Below are 15,515 nucleotides of genomic sequence, written 5' to 3' on the forward strand. Positions count from 1 at the left end.
TTCTTTTTTTTTTCTTGTCTTTATACTTGAGGACAAATATGGTTTAATGTGAGCATTTGATAAGGCTAATTTCATGCATCGGTAATGTGCGAAAATGTTATAAATTTTTGGGTCTAACACGTTTCCTAAGCCGTGTGTGAAGAAAATCGCTAGATCAAGGAAGTAATGAAGGAGATGGTCTAGTGGGAGAATGGAACGAATGAGCGGGGATTTAGAGGAAATTGGCGTGATAAAGGAAGTGTTATAGGCGAGGGCAACAAAAGTAATTATCTATACCTCGTGGGCCCACTAAAACGTATAAATGAGAAGAGCATGCAACGCAAGGGATATATTTTTTCACTCTTCTTGGCTCATTTTTCTTTACACACACTTGGGAATGGTTCAGGGTAATCGTGATGGGGGGGTACTTTCGAAAGATTTCGTGTGCAGCAACACCGCCCTAGTGAGGGCGAAGATACAATTGCTTTTAATTTCGGTTGTTTTTGCTAGTTCCCACCGTCGAACTTCACTTTTGGGAGTCGACTTTGATGTTGATAATGTTTTTGCTTTACGTTCATGGATCGCGTTGAAATTGTTAATTTCAAGTTATTTTGCATAGATCTCTCGTGTTAGCGTAATTCTTCAATTTTTTTATGTCGATCTCGTTTATCTCGTTGTTAAGGTGTTTGATGTGGAATTTGGTGACGGATCTGTGGTTGTTTGAGTATTCGGAGTTCTTATTTATAAAATCGACGTGATGGAGAGTTTCTTCGTTTGGAGTTCATGTCGACGCTTGGATCCGGAGTGGATTTAGCGTCCGAGGTTGGATTTGGCGTGTGGAAAGACGGTAGTAGATAGATTTGTTTTATTTCCCCTTGGTTTCTATTTTACTTCGTCTAGGGTAGCGAGATCTGTTAAGTTCTTCGTTTATTATGCATAGATTTGATTTCAAGTTAGTAGCCTGTTTTTATTTGCTTATGTGTTTTTCTTAAGAAGTTTTATGCAAATTTGGTTGTAGAAACGATGTCATTTTTCAGTTAGTACGAGTTAGTTATTCCCCAACTTTTTTGTCGTACAAGCACTTTTTAGACGTGGTCCCCACCGTAGAATTATCTCCTAGGTCTAGTTGTTAGGTTAAGTTTTTTTAAGGTTCCCAAGTCAAGTTAATTTTAATTTTCCTCAACCCAAGAAAATGCGTGGATACACCAAAAACACTCCCAAATCCTTGATTATGAGTCTTACGCATCCTTCTGTGGGATCGATCCCTACTTCCCTATACTAGGTTTAGTAAAGTGGTTGAGGGTTTTTGAAAGGAAAAGTGCTTGTGTGTCCGACGGCCGGATTCCGCACGACCCCGAGTTCCCAGACCGAGTGATCTAGTGGACTTCTTGGATCTAGAGGCACTGCTATTTCCTTATTTGAATATCGCAACACTAAAACACTTCCCCTTTTCAAGATACTACTCCTACTATTTTACACTAGATAAAGGTAAAAAATGGTAGATGTGAGAAAATATGAAAGCGAGGGTTGAGGGATTTGGATCCTCTACCGTTCTTGAGAGCACAACATGCGATGTAGACAAGATGAAAATTTTTTGATATGAAACGCATGAATTTGGTATTCCTAAAATAGGTTATCCGTATTTATTTATTTATTTATTTCACTTTCACATATGTAGTTGTCAAATTTTATTCTTTCAAATGCGCAAACACACACTATAAAATCCAATTACAAAATAGTAGTACTCCTACTTATAATGATTATTCAGTAAAATGATTAGCCAAAACAATTCAAAATGCATGATAATACAGTGCCCTTATTAAATGTTCAATTAATACTTAGAATGTTGAACGAGAATATAACACAGTAGAGGATCCATATTGTCTTTTATGATTATGTATTTATGTTTATGTTAAGCTATGATTTCAAAAGTCCCTAAGAAGTTATTATAAAGTACGAGAATTTATTAGAAAATTATATAAGAGCATCTCCAACAAGGAGTGGCAAATGAAAGAGGTATATTATCTACTCCTTCCATCCATGAATGAGTCCGTTTTTCCATTTTAAGTCTATCGTGAATAGGAGTCCTGTTCACTTTTACCATAAATAGTAATAGAGTCTCACTTTCACCTAACTCATTCCACTCACATTTCATTTAAAACTAATATATACAAGTGGGACTTCTATTCCACTAATTTTTTTCCACCCACTTTTCTTAACATTTACTCCCTCCGTCCACGAAAATTTGTCTCAGTTTTCCATTTCCGCCGTCCCCAAAATTTGTCCCATTTCACTTTTACCATTTTGGTAGTGACCTCATATTCCATAACTCATTCCTACTCACATTTTATTATAAAACTAATACTTTAAAAGTAGGATCCACAATCCACTAACTTTTTCAACTCACTTTCCATTACATTTCTTAAAACCCGTGCCCGGCAAACCGGACGAATTTTCGTGGACGGAGGGAGTATTAAAATCCGATCGCCAAGGAATGAGACTCCTAATGGCGACGGAGGGAGTATTATCTATTTACTTTCTCAAATACTTTCTCCTTTGGAGAATGGTTTTCATGAAAAGAAGACAAATATGGTAGTTATATTAGTTTACCTCTTCATGACCTCTTCCTTTGGAGATGCTTTAAGAGTTGCAAAAATATCATTTTAGGGCCGGGGATGTTTTGGTATGAAAAAATATGATTTGTAATTATATACTCCCTACATCCCAAGATAATGACTACTTCTTTTGAGACGGGATTTAGGAATGTATTTAAATAAGTTAAAGTGGAGAGAGTAAAGTATGAGAGAGAAAAATAGAGGAGAAGAGAGAATAAAGTAGGTGGAGAATAAAATAAGAGAGATTTTTTGCTAAAAATGAAATAGATCACTTATAGTAGGACACCCAAAAAGGAATATAAATCACTTATCTTGGACGAGGAGTATAACATTATGGTCCTCTAATATTATTTTTTTATTAGAGGTTTGTGACGTCACAACCTAAATAGTTAAAACTTTTGAGGCAGTGCACTCTACTAACAATTTTATTACTACTCCATAAGATAGAGAAATAAGAGAGAAATTAGAAAAGAAAAGATTGGTGGGAGAAAGAGGGTCGTGCATTTGATTTAGTTAAAACCCTCATAAAAAATTGAAATAAAGAAAAGAGTAAGAGCGGGAGAGAAGAATGACCGGAATCACAGCGGCGCTGGCGACTAGGTTATACACCAATGACGGCTTCACCGGCGGAGGCACCGGCTTGACACCGTGGGAGATAAATAACTTCCGAATTTCTGCTGCCATCGATCGTTTGCTTATTCACTTGTACAACAACAGTAGAAACGACAATGAGTTCGACAATCTATGCCTCTCGCTCTCCAGGCATTCCTCCTTCGTTTAATGTAGTATCTGTTGCCTGCTATATATGCATTTTGCCTATTTTATTTTCAAGACCATTTAGATTTTAGAGTGTGTATATCTTGACAGTTCCTTTTACTTCAGGGTGATTTTAGCTGATTCTTTTGGCTTATCACTGCTAATTTATTCTTTTTCTTTTGTGCAATGCAGATATATTGATTTTTCCATTGCAAACAATTATTTTCCAAACAGGTCACGCGATTTACCTTCTCTGGTAAAGCAGGTGATGATTTTATACACTCTTGTTTGTTTAAATTTTTAGTGATATCTAAGTGTGACTACTGACTAGCTTGGATAAGTTGTTTTCGTACTCTATTGAATTCTTGGTTTGCTTCTGAGATAGAGCTGCAGTACTGTTGGTGTTGCCTTTTTCACTATTTGCTCCCGTTGTGAAGTGGACACGTGTGATTAAATGAGTTCCTCTAGTCACAACATAAGAACTACAGATGGACGACCGATGATATTTTGGAATTTGTTTTCTTCATATATTCCATTAAATGATGATGTAAAGTGTTCTTCTCATTTTTGTCTGAAATGTTATGTTGTTAGGTGAGCCAAATGAAAAATGATGCCTCAACGCAAGCAGCTATTATGGTCCTGATGATTTCTGTCAAGGTAATTCCTTTCACTGCCATTTTTAATAGTAAGTGGAGTACTATTTTTTTGCTTCAGTTATGCATTGTTAGATCATTTATTACATGTTCTGATGCCTGGATCATATGCATCATTTGTTTATTGACTCCTGGTGGTGTGACGTGTTGAAAATGCACCTGGTGCTTGCAAAGTTTTGAAATTGTAAACAAGAAACAGTTTTTTTTCTTATACATCTGTAAAGATCCCTAAGCAACCACATTAATGCCTGATATTTTATGAACCCCCAAAATAGTTTTCAAGAAGTATTTCTAGCCTTTGCACCAGTGTAACTTGTTCAGTTCTCTTTTTTGAAACAGTGAAATGGGACACTTATTTATGATATATCTATTCATTTTTAGTGTTATGGAACCTTGTTTGTTTCTATTTTTTTCCAAATTGCATGTGTTATAGAACTAGAATGCAAAATTTTGAAAAGTTTTTCCCTTCCCAAGTGTTTCTACTTATCCCAAGTGTTTGTGGAATCCATAAACATTGCTTTTCATGTACACCTCCTTTTTTCCACTAATTGTTCATCTCAGTCATGGATTTTGTGATAGAGTGCTTGTCAGAATGGGTGGTTTCCTGATCAAGACTCTGAAGAGCTCCACAATTTGGCAAAAAAAGGTATGTCAATTTTTATTATTTGATGTAATCTAATTTCAATATATTCTGTATGTAATTTTGGAATGTGATGATATCTACAGGTAGCAAGCAATTTTTGTAGTGTATCTGATTTCAGCACTGACCCAAACCCTTCTCACCCAGTTATCTCAACAGTCATGTCAAGGTATATATGTTTCTTTTATTACAACTTGATGATTTGATCCTAATTTTTCAACTTAGTGTGTCATGTGTTAAGGCTGAAAAACTTCTCATTTATTTGGTTGCCTGTCAATTCAAACTGGTTCTGCAGCCATGAAGGAAGGAATCACAAATTGTTATGATCACTCCCTTGCTTTGTTCCTTTTAGATAGTTTCTAAATCATATTTTCCTCTAAGTATAAACTGAATGGTGATGGCAATTAAAAAATTCAATGGGATAAGGGTAATGCTATTCTTCATACAAGAATGAAGGATTTAGCTCTGCTCCATAGATTTTTCAATGTTTATGGATTTGTCTCATGAGCACCCATCCTTTATTGCATGAATTATTTTGGTTCTGCTTCAAAGATTTAGTTATAATAAATTGTTCATGTTGCTTTTGGATGTTGAACATTTTTCTTATTCTTTTGTAGATTTGATATGAACATAAAAATAACATTTGTGTTTCACTTGGTTAATTGAGAAATTTACTAGTCCTATAAACGTCCAATACACAGTTCTTGCATCTTGGTTTTCTGTTCTCCCTTTTAGCAGCCCGCAATCCACTCTAGTTTGTTTTGTGTCATTTTCCTTCCTTGCAACTGACCGAGTTGGGTTGTGAGTATGTCTACAGATTCTATCCAAGATTGAGAATGGGACATATATTTGCTTTTCTTGAAGTGAAGGTTGTTATTTTCCCTTCCTTTCCCCTATCAAAAATTCTTATTAATGTTACTATGCTGATAGTATTGTTGTATTTTGTTCAATTTAGCCTGGATTTGAGGCTTATGCAGTGACTTCCAGATATCAAAGAAGACGTATGCCCCAGGAGATAGTATTGTAAGCTTGCAAACCATAACTCGTGTTAACAATTTGTTAGAGCAAGTTCGTATATGTTAGCTGTGAAGTTTGCAACTGCAGCTGGTTTACTGTGTTTCACTGTCCCCTATGATTTCTCAAATTAGTTAGGAATTAGGATCTTTTAGTCCAGTCCATGGAGAATGGGGATACCTAGAAATAAAGTAAAGTGTTGATGCCAGTTAAACATTTGATGTTGTGTATTTAGTTCGTCAAAGGATATCATTTCTCGATGCAGAATGAAGTATTGGCAAAAACATCAGTGAAACATCAAGGATTCAAAGAACTTATTTCTTAAAGATTTATATGGATCAGGTACATGGTGAAGAATGGGCACATGTACATGGGTACCTAGGAAAGCATGTAGATAAACTGATTCCTGGTGGACTGAACCATAACCTGCTACCATCTTATAGCTCATTTCCCCCACTTTTTGTAAAATGGTACTATCTGGTGGATCATGGGCTGTCTAGGGTTTTTACCTACTATCATTTGTATAATAAAACATTCAATAATTTCATTTGGCTGAATGAATATAAGACAATAAATAAATGGGTCCCTCTATTCACTGACACTAACTATGACCATGCTATATAATCAGCATGAATGAATAGATTGATTCTTGCAACAGTTTGAGAAATGGGTGAAGACGCAATTTCATATGGCATGTTTGAAACTATTTTAATGCCTATGATGATGCCCTTCATGATTGTCGTTCTGTACCATGAAATGAATATATGACTGGTAATTAGTAGCTCTTGGGAACACTAGGCTTTCCTTTGATCCTTTCCACAATGCATCCATGCCTGAAGGCTGATATCAGCTGATAACTTGCATGGGGAAATTGATAACAGTTTCTGTTTTCAATTATTCCCAAATTTACTTTGCCAAATCATGAAATTACAGGCATAGCTAAGAACTTTGATGCTGTTTACTTGTTAATCTCATATTGACTTATACCTGCAGAGGTTGTTAGTGGTCCAGACAGATAGCATTGAGACATCTTCCTGCCTTGTTACTCCTGCCAAAGTAAAGTAAGTTCTTTACTTACAAAACGTGACTAAAAATGGGGATATATTTTCTTTCTTTTATAACAGTTCACAACGATTTCAATCTGCAGCTTTCTCTTGAGTGGAAAGGGAGTGGAAAGGAGGACTAATCTTTTGTGGTTTGTTGCAAAAAATATTAAGTAGTACTACAATTGATGTCCTTTGCTTTTGCTAACAATTAGATTCTACTTTAAAATTTCATTGGTTTACTTAGGATACGGGCCCTCAAGTTCCAACAGTTGTGACACCTTTGCTAAATTATGGATCTAATCTTCTTCAAGCTGTGGGTGAATTTAATGGTATCCTTGACTCATGTTTCCGTATCTGATACTACGGGTTTTGACATTGACAAGTAGCTTACTGCAAATTTGTGATTTTGAAGGAAATTATATAATAATAGTTGCATTCATGAGTGAAGTGCCAAACCCTGATAGTAACACCCTCCAGGACAGCAAGCAGCATGCTCCTGCAACTGTGGATGCAGGTGCCCCCTTCAATAAATCTCCTGAATTAGATAGAGAATATTCATTATTGTTCTCTATGCATATCTAGTTTGATAGGAACATTAAAAAAGGTTCTTCTCGAGTCAATTATTTGCTAAATCTTTTCTTTCCTTTTTTTGTTTTTGGGTTTTTTTGTTTTGCTTTGTGTAGATTCTGAGGTAGTTGAAGGATCATCACGGATATCACTGAATTGTCCTATTAGGTAACCGATTATCATATCTTTCATGTTTATGTTATATATACTGTTAAACTCTGCTTTAATATCGAAAATTTTGCTATTTAAATTTTCTATTTTTTACTGCATGACAATGCTTTGGATGTAAAAGATGATTCATCTGTTACAAGATTAACCAAAGTAATCTACAACCACATAATGTGTTAATATTTTGAACTGACACTTTTTTTGTCAAAGCTAAATGTTAACTAGCAATATAAAAAAAAACCTAGTACTAAAATATAGCCATAAAACCCTAAAATTTTCAAATTTTGGACAAAATTGCCTCCCAAATTTCTATTGACACTCCTAAGCCCTATTTCTAGTTTATTTGAGATTTTCCCTCACAATTGTTCATTTCAAACCATAAAGCACTCTCTCTCTACTCTACTCTCCACACCCCAAAATTTCCCTCCCGATGCTGTCGTCGTTGTGTGGCTATTTGCAGGCTGCTGTGAAAAAAATATGATCTTTGCTGCTGACCGTCAACAGTAATATAGCCAAAATATTTCCAGAGTAATGTAGCTGAAATGTAGCCAATTCATGAAAAGATTATCAAAGCATGATTACCGAGTAGGTACAGTATGCTGTTATGAGTTCAACTGATTCATACCAGCGTACCAGATTTAGTTTGTAACCATTCGTACTATGCATACCAAGATTTTCAGCATACCAAAAACTTCTGCATGGAATACTGTGCATACCAAACCTGTTCCATAACTAGCAAACCATTCCATCGAAACCTCCAAACCCAATCTCCCTGAACCCCTGGGACGCTATTTTCCTGAAGTGGCAATTTTCCTGAAGTGGCAATTTTCTGGCGCTGCGACTTTGGAAAGTGTTAAACATAGTAGAGAGAGATAAGAAAAATAACGAGAGAAATAGGATGGAGGAGTCAGCAAGAATTTGATTATGAGATATTTTGGTCTCTTCAAGTCAAGACTATTTCAGTTTTTAAAAGTTTTTTGGGTAACTATTATTTTCAATTATCTAAAAGTGTCAATCTAGAAATTGCCTACCATCATTTATGTACTTATCATGACTCCCGTAACTGTCCTTTATGTCTATTGCCAGAGTTGAGGTTATTTTACACTCCCCTTAACTTAACTAATCTAAATTTTGTTGTCATCATTCATGGACATGAGAACTTTTTTTTTCACCATGATGTCCTGCTGATTTGTGTATCATCATTCTTAATCCCAACAGCTTCACACGTATCAAAATACCGGTCAAAGGGCTTTCATGCAAGCATATTCAGGTAATTAATTATTAGATAGTTGAATAGAACTTATACATGTTAAGCTCGGATTCAGAAGCAATGTCTTTCTGTTTATCATGTGATAGTTACGTAGAGATAAGTTTCTCTAATTTCTTAGGATGTGGTGATTATTCATTCAAATATCTTGCTTACCCTGCAAATTCAAATTTCCTTCTAGATTTCAGGTTGAGTGCCTAAATGTTTGAATCCATTGAGGCAGTATCTTTTTCCTTGTAAAATCAGATGAGTATATCAAGAAAGATGTCATCTATTGGGTATCATAAGATTTAAGATGTCATAGATTGATAATCTCTTTTAATCATTGTATATGGTGAAGTCTTAAACCCGTGGAACCTATGAAGACTGAAGAAATAATATTGGTGTAATTTTCGAGCTTGATGTTTGTGACAAACTTTGTTAATTTGAAGGCTAAATTTTTGTTCTAGAACTTTGCGCCACTTACATACTTTTCCTTTTCCCTTAGTGTTTTGATTTCGACAACTATGTGGACATAAACTCAAGAAGACCGTCGTGGCGCTGTCCCCATTGTAATCAGCACGTGTGTTTCTCTGATATACGCATTGATCAAAAAATGGTTAAGGCAAGTAGCTCTTTTCTTTTATTCTTGGGTTTTGCTAAATTATACAGTACCATATATTTAGCATCTTTATAGCTAATAGAATAATATATAACACAATTTTATATACTCTCCAGCGTTCAAAGAAATAGATAGGCACATACTCTATATATGTCATATGTTTCTGATGTGTGAATTCAATTTTGACTTCCAGATCTTGAAAGAGGGCAGGCCCAATATATCCGACATAATTGTCTCCTCAGATGGGTCATGGAATGCTGCGATGGAAGGTGAAGAAATGACAGAGAAGCCAGAGGATAAGACCTTAAATACAGAACGGGATGAGTCTCTTCAACCCGAAGAACTACTGGATCTGACTCAGACTGATGATCCAATGGATGTTTCTGATGCATCTGGAACTGAAGACAGCAGACATTCTTCAGTGGCTAATGCTCAGACGACATCAATCAACCCTCATCTGGCCATCACAAATGATGCCAATCAGAGCAGCACTCACACTGAGAGAGACTTCTGGGCTGGGATTTATATGTCAACTTTTGGGTTGGGTACATTAGATGTTCGACCTAATGCACAAACTACTGGTCCCTCTGCATCCACTTCGAATCTAACCGAAGTTGGGGCTTTCCATCATAATGCTGTTGCTACAACTTCTACACCACAGACTGGAACTCCTTTGCCCCAATATCAGCAGTATCAACTTGGGAACTCCCTGTTATTAGTGACTATGGTATGCCCTCAGCAGTTCCCAGTCATATAACTAGAACGCTAGTGTAGTTCAGGCTCTTCCTGCTAACACCTCTGCTCCCACCTTGCAACCAAGCACTTCGGCAAATGCTGCAAGCAGCTCCTGCACAACAAATAGTCTTTCCGTAGCTTCACAAGCCTCACCTGCTGCATCTAACTTGACATCAAATCATGCCAGTCCACTTCAGGCACCACCAGGCTCACATTCAGCTAAATTGCCCCAACATCTCAGCATACAGGTAGCATTGTTCTAGTTCAACAAGTTTGATTCTTGAACTTATGAACTTTTCCCTTTCATTTTGTTTTTTGGTTGTGCCATATCATTGTAATTCCTTGCTTGTCTAGGTTTCATGTTTTATTGTTATATATATTGTGCCTGCCCTAAACTCTGATCAGATAATTAAAATCATTTCTCGAACTTTTGGCAGCAAAATCGTGCTCAATCACCTCGGCAAAATACTGGTTTCGTACACCCAAATCAGGTGTCCAATATGTGTAGAGTTTCAAATGAAAACCAAAGTTTTAGTCGGCAGACAAATTTAAGGACCCCTCGAGCAACGAGTCAATCTTCGGGTGCCAAGTCATCCATGCAACCTTCAATCAACGTAATGCATCCCCATATGCACACAGGAGTAGCTAGCTCCCAACAGCTTAATCTGCATAGAACGGGTGTAGCTAGCAGTAGCACCCAACAAGCTCAATTGATTGCAACTGCATGGGCTGTCCAGATGTCTATTGGTGGATCCAGAGCTATGCCTTCGTATGCATGGAACACCGCTGCACATATTATGCCAACCCTGGCTGCTGATCCAAGGGTCACGAACAGGGCTACACCAATGCCGCAACCAGACACAACTGCTCAAACTTCTGTAGATCCTAACTTGCGGCCTCCTGGTCGGATCGAGGAGCATTATCAGGGCAGGCTTATGCTGATCTTTTACGGGTTTAAATTTCTCACCCGACTCAGCAAGCTCAAATGTCTCGACCAATCTCAAACCCTATGGCTCTTCCAAATATTGTTCAGCCAGTTATGCCGAACTTCATGGCTGTGGAAATGTTCAGGTTGTACGGGCTCCAAACTCTGCTTCTGCAGCTCCTGTTGGCAGGTCAGTGGGGCCGGACATTTTACCCAGTGGCTCATCTTAGATGTACCGACTTTTACATAAGAGTAGCTTTTGTGTTATCTCCTTCCCTCTAATTGTCCCTATGCAGTTTAGGATGTGATGAAGTTTACGGGATTTGATGATATTTCGGTGTAGTTTTAACTAACATGCTCAAATTTAATGGAGAATGACGAGACAGTCATGCTTTTTTGCCTAATGCACATGTAATATACTTCCCGTTCCCCACTTTAAGTAATTGGTACCGATTTTAAGAAATGTGAAGGAAAATGACGTAAGCTGTTAAATGAAATGTAAGTCTTACTTTTATACGTTAATTTTATAGTACAATGTAAGTGTAAGAATTTAGTGGAATATGAAGTCTACTACCTAAAATAAAAAAAGTAAGTGAAATTTTAAAGGGATATCGCCCATAATATCATGGAACTTTAAAAAAGTCACAACTTTTAATTTGACAAATAATATCATGAACTTCATCTGAGTTTTGTTATTTTCCATCGGTGAAAAATTATGGCAAATAATATCATGATACGATTTTTTCATAATTTTTCGACAACAACTTCAAGAGCTTCAAGTTCTTCAATATTTCGAGTCCGAGCCTTTGTCCCAGACATCATGTATGAGGTGCCGAGTTCGAGTCCTCTCGACGTCACTTGTAATTTCCTCCTTTCTTAGCGTTTATTTGTAATTTCCTCCTTCATAAAGAAGTTAATTTAAAAAAGGTTCTTTAATATTTGAAGATAGTTTTTCTTGAAGTATACCATCCAATATTGTTCTTCAATCCATTAATATAGCCGAAATTTTTCGTAGGGGAGTGGCGGAAGTCGTGGAAGGATGAAGGAGACGATCGAAGAAGGGGGATGGCGCGCGGAAACACCCATAGAAAAGGGAGTAGGTGAGAGGAGGCAAGTGGAGAACAAGATCTAAATGAAACGGCCAAGAAACAAGGCTCGATGACCGATGAAGAATTCCAAGCGATTCGGGCGAAGTAAGGCGAGCAGCTGTACTGGAGATGACTAAGGTCCGGACCTCGCATCCCGCAGAACGCTCGTGAAGGAACCCGGAGATTCATCCGCCAAGCTAACAAGGGAGGTGGTACCGGAGGAATAAGCGAAGAATTCAGAAAAACATCGAGATACATGTCCCAACTCAAACAAAGGAACCCAATAGTGTAAGAGGAAATTGATGTTGAAAGTGATAGGGTCATAGCTGAAGCACAAATAAATCGAGAATCGATCTATTTAGCAGATTATTCAGATAAATTCTAATCGCGCAAATATCACATGTATCATGCTCATAACTTGAATTAAAACATGCTTTTGATAATAGAAACCTAAAACATGCTTTTCTCTAATAGAAGTTATACCTTCTTAATTCTCCAAAGAATCGTAGAAGGCTTGCTACTTCTCCACGTGTCGATCTTCAATACTCGACCACGATCTTCTAACCTGGCTGATCTCACCGAACACTAGGACTCGAATAAAGAAGACAAAAAATTCTCACGAGAGAGTAAGATTTCGAATTCCTCGAGGAGAGAGGACAAAAATTTCATATTAAAAATTAATAAATCTCTCTTCTGTCTATCATTTATTCTCTATTTATATTAAGTTCATATTGTGCACAATAGAGATCTTTGGAAGGTTTTAGATATGGCCTCCCAAGTAAGCTTTTTACTAATTAAATTGAACCCACAATTTAATACAAGCTTATATTGGAATATTATTATCGACCACTACAATAATATTGACTGTCTATCCAAATCCAAATTACAAGCAATCCGGATTTCCATTTTGCCTAAAACTTTATTTCCCACACTTAAGATAGAAATGTCCATTAATTAATTATTGTCTCTATAGACGTAATTAATTAACTTCTTATTAATTTTAAGAGTGGATTAGACTAAACATATTTATTATTCATAGAGTAGTCAAACTCATTAGCTAGTTCTGAATAATAAAACCTTGTTTCACTCCTCTGAGGGCATTATCAAACGAGACTCACTCTGCTGCGTTTCACATAATAGCAATCCAGCACGCTATGCATTAATCACCACTACCCAATATATCGGATTATTGGAGTTACTAAAAACCACGCCATTTGATAAGTCAAAGTAGTGCATCATCAATATCGTATGCTCAATGCTAACATAGTAAATTAAGAAATAGTTATTTATCAAGACCTCATCTTTCGAGATAGCATAATGACAATGTCTTCTAGTTAGATCCATTCGTGCTATACCATACCAATGTCATCTTATTTCGTGCTATACCACTTGCAACCTATCTAGGTTGTGAAGTTCTATTTTTCGTTGTTCGGAATTGACCATGTTACCTTAAAGTGGACGACGCCCACAACCGGTCTACTAAAACAAAGACTTAGACTTTGTTAAGTTTCTTATACATTTAAACATGTAGTAAAACAACCATTAAATGTAAAATAAAACAATATTATGACAAAAATAATTGTTTTATTCCTTTGAAAATAAAATAAGAATTATTACGATATCCAATCACTCGAAAGGTAATTTCTAGTATACAAAACTCTAACAGAAAGATGATCCAAAAGGCAACGACCAAGCGCACATCGCGAGATGCTTAGGCGCTAGCCAACGAAGCAAGGGGCCAACAACGCTTCGGGCGGTAGAAATATCACGGAGAGGAAAAGGATACTCTTACAAAACCCGGGAGGATACCCATCGGTTAAAGCCCCATCGAAGTCCACCAAGAAACGGAGCTCATAACACCAAACCCTACAAGCCGGGAGAAAGGGGGACTCCTACAAAACACGGGGAGAACCCGAATTGTAGTTCCTCCTAGGCCGGTACGTGAGGTGGTTATGGAAGCCAACCGGCCGCCCCTACGCCCACGAAGAGCGTCTGCATCGAAGAAAGTGAAGTCGACAGTGAGGATGAAGAGGAACGTTACCAGCCAGAGAGAAAGAGAAAAGGGAAGGCACCAACACGGAAGAAACATAGCAGCAAAAGCCAGAGGACCACAACCGTAGTAATCGCGAGCTCGAACGGGAGAGATGGCCGCCCAAGGAGGAGAGTAGTGACGAAGAATACACCTCCATCGATGAACCGGATTTTGAAGATGACGTGTCCTTGGAAGATGAGGAGTTTTGGGACCAACGGCTAGCGATGAGCACTGCGAACTTGTTCACCCTCCCGTGGAGAGGGTGGAGTATCTGCCGTGGCAAGTGGAGCTTGATGACGACTTGATGGAGGATATGAAGCACTTCAACACAAAGAAGTTGCGAGGATGCATTTAAGGAGAAAGATGACAACAACAAACAGTCAAGTGCGAAAGGTACTCCATTTTCCCTCTCTAGACGAGTTGGTAGCTCGCAACCCCTTTCTATCTTATATGCATGCTCGGGATTTGATTGGTTGCTTGATAATGGAGACCGCACTATACAGTTAGATTGACAAATGGGTTTTTCATCACGTTTAGATTTAATAATGACCTAGATGAGGTGTCTATCTCTTTTCGGGTATTTGGGAGGAATTATCTATGAACCTGGCGAGTGGAAGGCAAGATTGAGAATGTGTATCTTAGAAGAGGCGATTAGTTCGAGTGGAGCTGGGAGAGAGGCATACCTAGGAGGCACGTAGAATTTGAACCCCAGCGAGGTTGGGAAGAGTTGACTCACCCGCTTGCTAGCAATTTGCTTCCACCACTCCTGTTCCATCCATTTCAATAGCCCTATCCTTCGCATTGTTCAACTATATCTGGACTATAACCTTCGGTCAAATAAACTCTGCCGTAAGGACATCCATGCGAGTTGTACCTCTTATGGTGCCGAGCGATAGGAGAGTATACTTAGGCTTTTGGACCGCATGTCGATGCCACCTAATCTTCCTACCCAGACTAGGAGCTGTCCATGTGCAACATCTTGGGAGCTTTTGTGTGCAATAATATTGTGAAGATTGAAACGAATCCCTCTCACCGATGTTTATGGTAGACCCCCTAGCCTCTTTGATATACAATTCTTCACCCACACAAATACCGTTTATATAAGGGAAGACGTCCTATATTTATGCTATGGGTGAGGCCGCATCCCGCGGTAGAGTGATTGCAAGCTAGGAAGGATAGGTACAAGAGTGGAGACAAGCCGAGCTGGGAGGGCGGCGGCATACATGGCGGCGAGAACGAGAGAGCTCGGACCCGGATAACAAGGTTGCGGACATGATGAAGGACTGTTTAAGGAGTTAGCGAGAAGAAAGAAAGAGGATGCGAGTGGAGCAGTGGCCGGGCGAGGCCCAGTGAGACGAAGCACAAGAACCGAGAAGGAGAAGGTGATGACTCCCGGGAAGAGGAGGAGAATGCAAGTGAACAACCCCGG

General features: G+C 38.0%; 1 pseudogene; it reads left to right on the forward strand.

The window, feature by feature from the left end:
• The first annotated feature begins 3,073 nt into the window (after window positions 1-3,073).
• On the forward strand, window positions 3,074-11,293 carry LOC125200092 (annotated as a pseudogene).
• Window positions 11,294-15,515: the final 4,222 nt, after the last annotated feature.

The sequence above is a fragment of the Salvia hispanica genome, unplaced genomic scaffold (assembly GCF_023119035.1).
Source record: "Salvia hispanica cultivar TCC Black 2014 unplaced genomic scaffold, UniMelb_Shisp_WGS_1.0 HiC_scaffold_800, whole genome shotgun sequence".
In the NCBI taxonomy this organism is placed as follows: domain Eukaryota; kingdom Viridiplantae; phylum Streptophyta; class Magnoliopsida; order Lamiales; family Lamiaceae; genus Salvia; species Salvia hispanica.